The sequence below is a fragment of the Hydra vulgaris genome, chromosome 04 (assembly GCF_038396675.1).
Source record: "Hydra vulgaris chromosome 04, alternate assembly HydraT2T_AEP".
In the NCBI taxonomy this organism is placed as follows: domain Eukaryota; kingdom Metazoa; phylum Cnidaria; class Hydrozoa; order Anthoathecata; family Hydridae; genus Hydra; species Hydra vulgaris.
In genome coordinates, this window is record NC_088923.1 from 46,264,001 (window position 1) to 46,270,000 (window position 6,000).

General features: G+C 29.9%; 1 protein-coding gene across 4 annotated transcripts in view; it reads left to right on the plus strand.

The window, feature by feature from the left end:
• LOC136079840 (uncharacterized) overlaps positions 1 to 6,000 on the plus strand; it is a 66,403-nt gene that overhangs the window by 8,154 nt on the left and 52,249 nt on the right. Inside the window, exon 1 of one of the 4 annotated variants that reach the window (XM_065796458.1) lies at positions 5,733 to 6,000. This exon is cut by the window's right edge and continues 144 nt beyond it. The exons of 1 other annotated variant lie outside the window; for it this stretch is intronic. The gene's annotated coding sequence lies outside the window, so the exon portion shown is untranslated. Of the gene's footprint in view, positions 1 to 5,732 lie in introns of those variants that run through there. 2 more of the 4 variants (XM_065796459.1, XM_065796460.1) reach the window with 2 other exon arrangements.

Consider the following 6,000-nt stretch of genomic DNA (forward strand, 5'->3'; position numbering starts at 1 on the left):
GAAATGGGACCCTATTCAAGTGCCAAGTATTTAGTGAAACAACTTACGTCTTCAGACGAAATCCCCGAAAAACTTTAAAACGTTGTATATATGACAGCAATATAATATGGACGCGATTTGACACTGATATAGTATGGGCGTGTTCTGAAGATTACTATGTAAGAACTATTTTTATGAAGGTGTAATTATATATTTGTCTAATCCTTCTCTACTTAGTTTTAAATTTATTAAAAAAAAACAGCCCATTTACCTGGTTTATAATTATCCAAATGTGTCTGGTCACGCTGTGACGTCACGCTGTGACGTTTACCACAAGTTGATTAAAGTTGCACCTGTTTGAAATTTAATTAAATAAATGTTATTTAGCTATAAAACGTGTAAGAGTAATGTCTAAACTTTTTGTTTAATGCCAAGTTAATAATTCAGTTCATCTATATTAGCTGAATTGTGATGTTGATCTAAAAACTAAAAAACAATGAGAAAATTTTGGTCACGCTGTGACGTTTTATATTTTCTCGCATGAACAAGAGGCTAATATATCCACCCTAATTTTTTTTCTTGTTTCTTGTAGCACCTATTATGAGCTAACAAAATAGCAAAAAAAAAATTTTTTTATATCTATTTAATAATAAAATATTGACGGCTAAAGACAAAAAAAAAGGCGGTTTTCACGCTGTGACGGTCGTGGAATTGCTCAATTATTGTAATTTTTTTATCTTTTGTTGTGTTTATTAATCTTATAGTTCCACGTATAACTACTTGTTAACTCTTATTAAAACAACGTCAGCATAAAGAATTGAGATTAACTCAAATATAATTATTTGTAAATTGAACCAGCTAAAATTATATTTTTTAGTTTATATTGTCTTATTTTGCTAACCAATTCTTAAATATAACTCTTTAAATTACTAAATATTTTGAAAGTTTAAATGCTAAATATTGTAAAACATTTTATATTTTATTTATTTTTTTGCATTTTATTTGAAAATTTTATTTTATAATCTTGCATTTTTCGGGGCTTAATGATAAGATTAATTTTGTCTTCTTCTAGCCCCAGTCACGTAAATTTTTTTTCTTTAATTAAGTAAGATTGTAAAATTTTTTACATACTGACAAATACATAAAAAATAAAAAAATAAAAATTTTTTATAAAATTGCAATTCAAGTTACAATGTTTATCTAAAAAATTTTTATGCCTAATAATAGCACATTTATTTTTACGGTGTAGTTTTTTTACTTTCTTCTCACTTCCAACATTTTTAAAAAACTTTATTAACAAAGATATCATTTTCTAGTACTTTTTCAAAGTGTTAGAATTATGTTCTTATCCTGGTGAGTAAGGAGGTTAAGGGCTTAAAATTAGTTTTTGTTTTTGTCTGATTTTGTTTTTAACTTTTGTTAATTAAATAATTGAACCAATTATCATAAACATCTTTTCAATTTTGTCTGTTTTTACTTCTTAAGCTCCTAAGATATCACTCATTAAAACTGCAAAATATATTTTTTAAAAAGTATTTTTTAATAATACTTTAGTTTCTTTTATAAAATAATCTTTTTGTTCCTCTAGTTTTTTGTAATTGATTGTATTGCATTAAAAACAAAGTGTATTAAAAAAAAGAATGCATTAAAAAACAAAATATGCATTAGCTGCTTTACAAAATGCTAACAAATCACTTTATTTCATCATCGCAAACTTCAAACTGTTTTTATTAAAAACTAAAATCTCTAAAAATACGTTGTGATTTTCAACATGTTGCCATCTTTAATGCTACCATCTTAATAAATACTTGAAAAATGTTTGCAAATTATTTTTTCAAGTTTGAAGTTACCTATAACAAGTCTAAGAAACCTCTATGTAAGTTTCCAAGCATTGAAAAACTAAATAACAGTACTTTCCTCAAGAACCGTTAAATAAAAACATGAAGTTTTACCTTTAAACTTTGTGTAATCTTCACAGGAATAAATTTCTCAAAAAAGCTAATCATTTAATTACTATATGCACCGTAACTATTATAAACACCAAAATCACCACCACCATCTAACTGTTACCACTGTAACCACCACTTAACTGTTTCATTATATCTTTCATAAACATTCATGTTCTGCGTAGTAAGCTTCCATCAGTTTAATTTTACCTCTTGCAAAATTCCTTAATCATTCTTTAATGTGCTCTTTGTTATTTATTGTTCTGCTTCTTCCCGAGACTTCACTGTTTAAGATGTAATTTTGTATCAAATTGACCATACCCTCTCTCTTTACCCCGTTGCCAATATTATTGTTATTGGTGACTAAAATGCTCATCACACTGAATGGTGTGGCTCTAACGCCAATGACCCTACTGGAACTAAAACCTATAACTTCTGCATTTTTCAATCTTTTACAGATAGTTTGTCTCATTTTCCTGACATCCCGAATTACTTACCTTCACTCCATGGTTTATGTCTGGTCTCTGATTAAACTGACTGGTGTTCTTTTTGTGGTTTTCTTTTTGACGGTTCTGGAAACAATGTCTTTTTCTTTCTCCGATGATAAATGCGTATCCAACGTAAACTCCTGGATTCAGGTAGGAATTAAAGTTTTTATTCCGTTTGCTCAGTTTAAAGTCACGCCTCAATCTACTTCATGGTTTTCACTTTCTTGCTGCTTGTAGCTGCTATATCTAATTGTAATGTTATTACCTCTCCCAAGGAGAGGTAATAAGATCAGTTCCAAATTTTTTTCTAATTTGAACCTTAAATCATATGGCCATACTTTATTCCATTCCAATTAAACAGGTTAACCCATTGTTATACATTTAAATCACTCCAGCTTCTGTTGCTAAAATCATATTTCAATTAAACTCTTCTGCGGCTTCTTTTCCAGAAAATACCCTGTCATATTCTGATAAAGGTTTTTTACAGAACTCTTTTCCATTCTTTTTAAACTATTTAATGAGTACTTGACTGAGTCTTGTTTTTTAAACTGCTGGAAAATGACATCTGGTGTTCCAATTTTTAAAACCTCTAAAGATCATTCTGACACATTTAAAAATTGTTCAATCAAGATTCTACAATCTCTATCAATTTTTTTGAGTCTTTCTTGATTCTATCTTGATGACATTCTATCTTGAGTCAAACAACTTACTGTCAAACAACCAATACAATTTTTGCTCCTTTCGCTCTACGGCTGACTTGCTAACTGCTGTGACAAAAAGATTTAATCGTTCATTAAATAGAGGAGACAAGATTAGGGTTGTTGCTCCTGACATATTTAAAACTTTGACAAACTATGCTGTTTTATTAAAGTTCTCCTCAAAGGTCAACACTCTTCTTTATTTCCAGTAACTTCTGAGGTACCTCAAGGTTCTAACCTTGCTCCTGTTTTGTTTCTTATCTACATAAATGATCTTTTCAACAGTTTTAAATCTAAAGTCGTTATATTAGCTAATGACTTTATACTTAAAAGTCTTATCTTTTGATTGCTTACAGCAAGCAATCAATTTTGAATTTGATATCACTTCATTAACAAATTAAGGCTTACAACGGCTTGTGAACTTTTACTCAGTGGCGGATTTACCATATGCGAGGCCATAGGCAAGTTTTCTATTATATTAGTTGAGTTTTTAATTCTTGTGTTCTATTGTGTTTTGGATATTTATTAGAACGTAACTAAACAAAAAACGCACATAGGTTTTAAATGTACATTAAGTATTTTTTTTATTTTGGATGAAGATGCACTAATAAGACTACTCAAAATGCGATACCATTTATTTTTTTCGCAGATTTTAGGAGGATCGATTACATTGACTTAAAACTTAACCTTTCTGACTTTTAAAGACGCAAACTCGTCAATTAAATCAAAACAGTCCAAGGACAAAAATGGCATTGCGACGTCAAACAAATATAATACTACAGAAACACCAAATCTTTTCAATATAAAACAAAAAACGTACCAGGATTTTGTATATTAAAATGTACATAAAGAACTCAACTCATAAAATGCATAAAGACTCAAAGTCAGAAGGAAGGAACAAGCGTCCTCATGTAAAATAATAAAAATAGTATGTAAATGTGATAAATTAGTAAAAGAAAAATCAGTCTTTGTTGTAAGTTCTGTAACGTCGAGTCTAATCAAAAGCTAGCGTAAGGAGTGAATATAAAAGCCACAAGAATAATAAGGGAAGTGCCAGTCGTAAATCAAAGAACCCAAGATGGCTTTAACAGCAATGCAAGATGAGTCTCCAACTTTAGACTTCACCAACTCACCAAGGATATTCCCAGGGAGGGGGCAGCCCCGCTTCTCGGACTATTGTCAATAACTGTTAGCAAATGTAGCCATATTTCATCGAATCCACAATGGATAAAACACCTATACATGGAATAAACACTGACCTATGGCTCAAAGAGAAACCGCTACAACAAATACCCGGAACCAGCATAACATCCAATCACTGCTCAGATTATGTCTTGTGCAACAGTAAAAATGTAAAGACAATATTATATAAAATAAATAAACAAACAAACAAAAAGTCATTCAGTTAGGAGGATGGAAAAACAGAAAAAGCCTTTGAGACGTGTAGGTGTATATGGGCAAAGATATATTTGTCACAGTCATTGTCAATGTATATGAGACTAGAAACCGTATACTCTTTCATATGGTTGCCGGGCATTATGTATAACGCAAAAAAAAATTGCTACATACATAATAATAGATGTATATGTAAAGTTGAATATTTTATAAAAATACTGTTTATCAAAATACTGTACGCATACATTATATTGAATTTTAATAAATGAGTTTCGTTGTTTATATTTATTGTACTAAGAAAATTTTTTTATATTACTTGTACTAAGAAAAAAAAAAGCGAGGCCACCTGAGCGCGAGGCCACTGGCAAATGCCTGCTTTGCCTGTGCTTAAAACCGCCGCTGCTTTTACTCCAGCAAATCCAAGTTAATAACTGCAGACAACTATTGAAGTACTGTCTACATTCCTATATTAATGAACAGCAACCCTCTTAGTGAGTCCTCTGTTTTAAGTCTTTTTAGATTATTGTTCCCTACAAATCTCTTATGGAAAAAAAATATATATATAATTGATTGCTTTATTAGCATTCGCTAATGTTGCTTCTCTTAATTTTTTACTTCAGATTCCATTCTCTACTTTTACAAATCTCTTATTCGCCCCTGTATGCAATACTGTTGTCAAATTTAGGCTGGTTCTTCAAATGATACTCTTTCTTTTCTAGGCGTTGTCCAGAAAATGTATTGTAAATCATTGCGTTTCAACTCTTTGAAACTCTCTCCCTTCGTATTTTCCTGACTTAAACAGCTTACAATTAATCTAGTGTTCCGTCAACAGTTTCCTAGCTCTTTAACTCTACTTGTTTCTTTTTTTTCTTTTTAGTAACTCCCAACTTAATTGTTTAATATGCTTGCAGCTTTAAAAAAATAAATAATAAATGCAAAGAATTAAAGTTTTTACCATTTAACGCTGCCTAGAATATATCGATTTTTCCCGGGTTGCCGCGTTCTTTATTAATAATATTTATAAAATGAAAAAATGAAAAAATGAAATCTTTATCTATAACCTTTTTCTTTTACTTTGTATTTTGTTATTTGTATAAAGATTTTATCAAATACCAAATGAAAACAAAAAGAAAGAGAAATGACCTTCGTTTTAGCAAAAACAAAAACTCCTTTGATAATAACAGTTGCCTACTCAGATCGGCATCAACTTTTTCTGCGAAAAATTTAATGGAATGCAAATTTTTCTGCGAAAAATGTTACTGCAAAAAAATGTCGTTTTGGATGATTACGTATATATTAATAATAATCACTTTTTGCACCAATTTTTGAGACAAACATAATCATATTCATAATTACATATATATCTGAAAAATTTGTTTCAAACATAATTACAACACAAATTTCCTTAATTTTACTCAAGTTTATCATGATTTTTTCAAGAGAAAGTGGCAGCTTAAAGAATATTTTTAACTGATAATTTGCTATGGGGCGCCT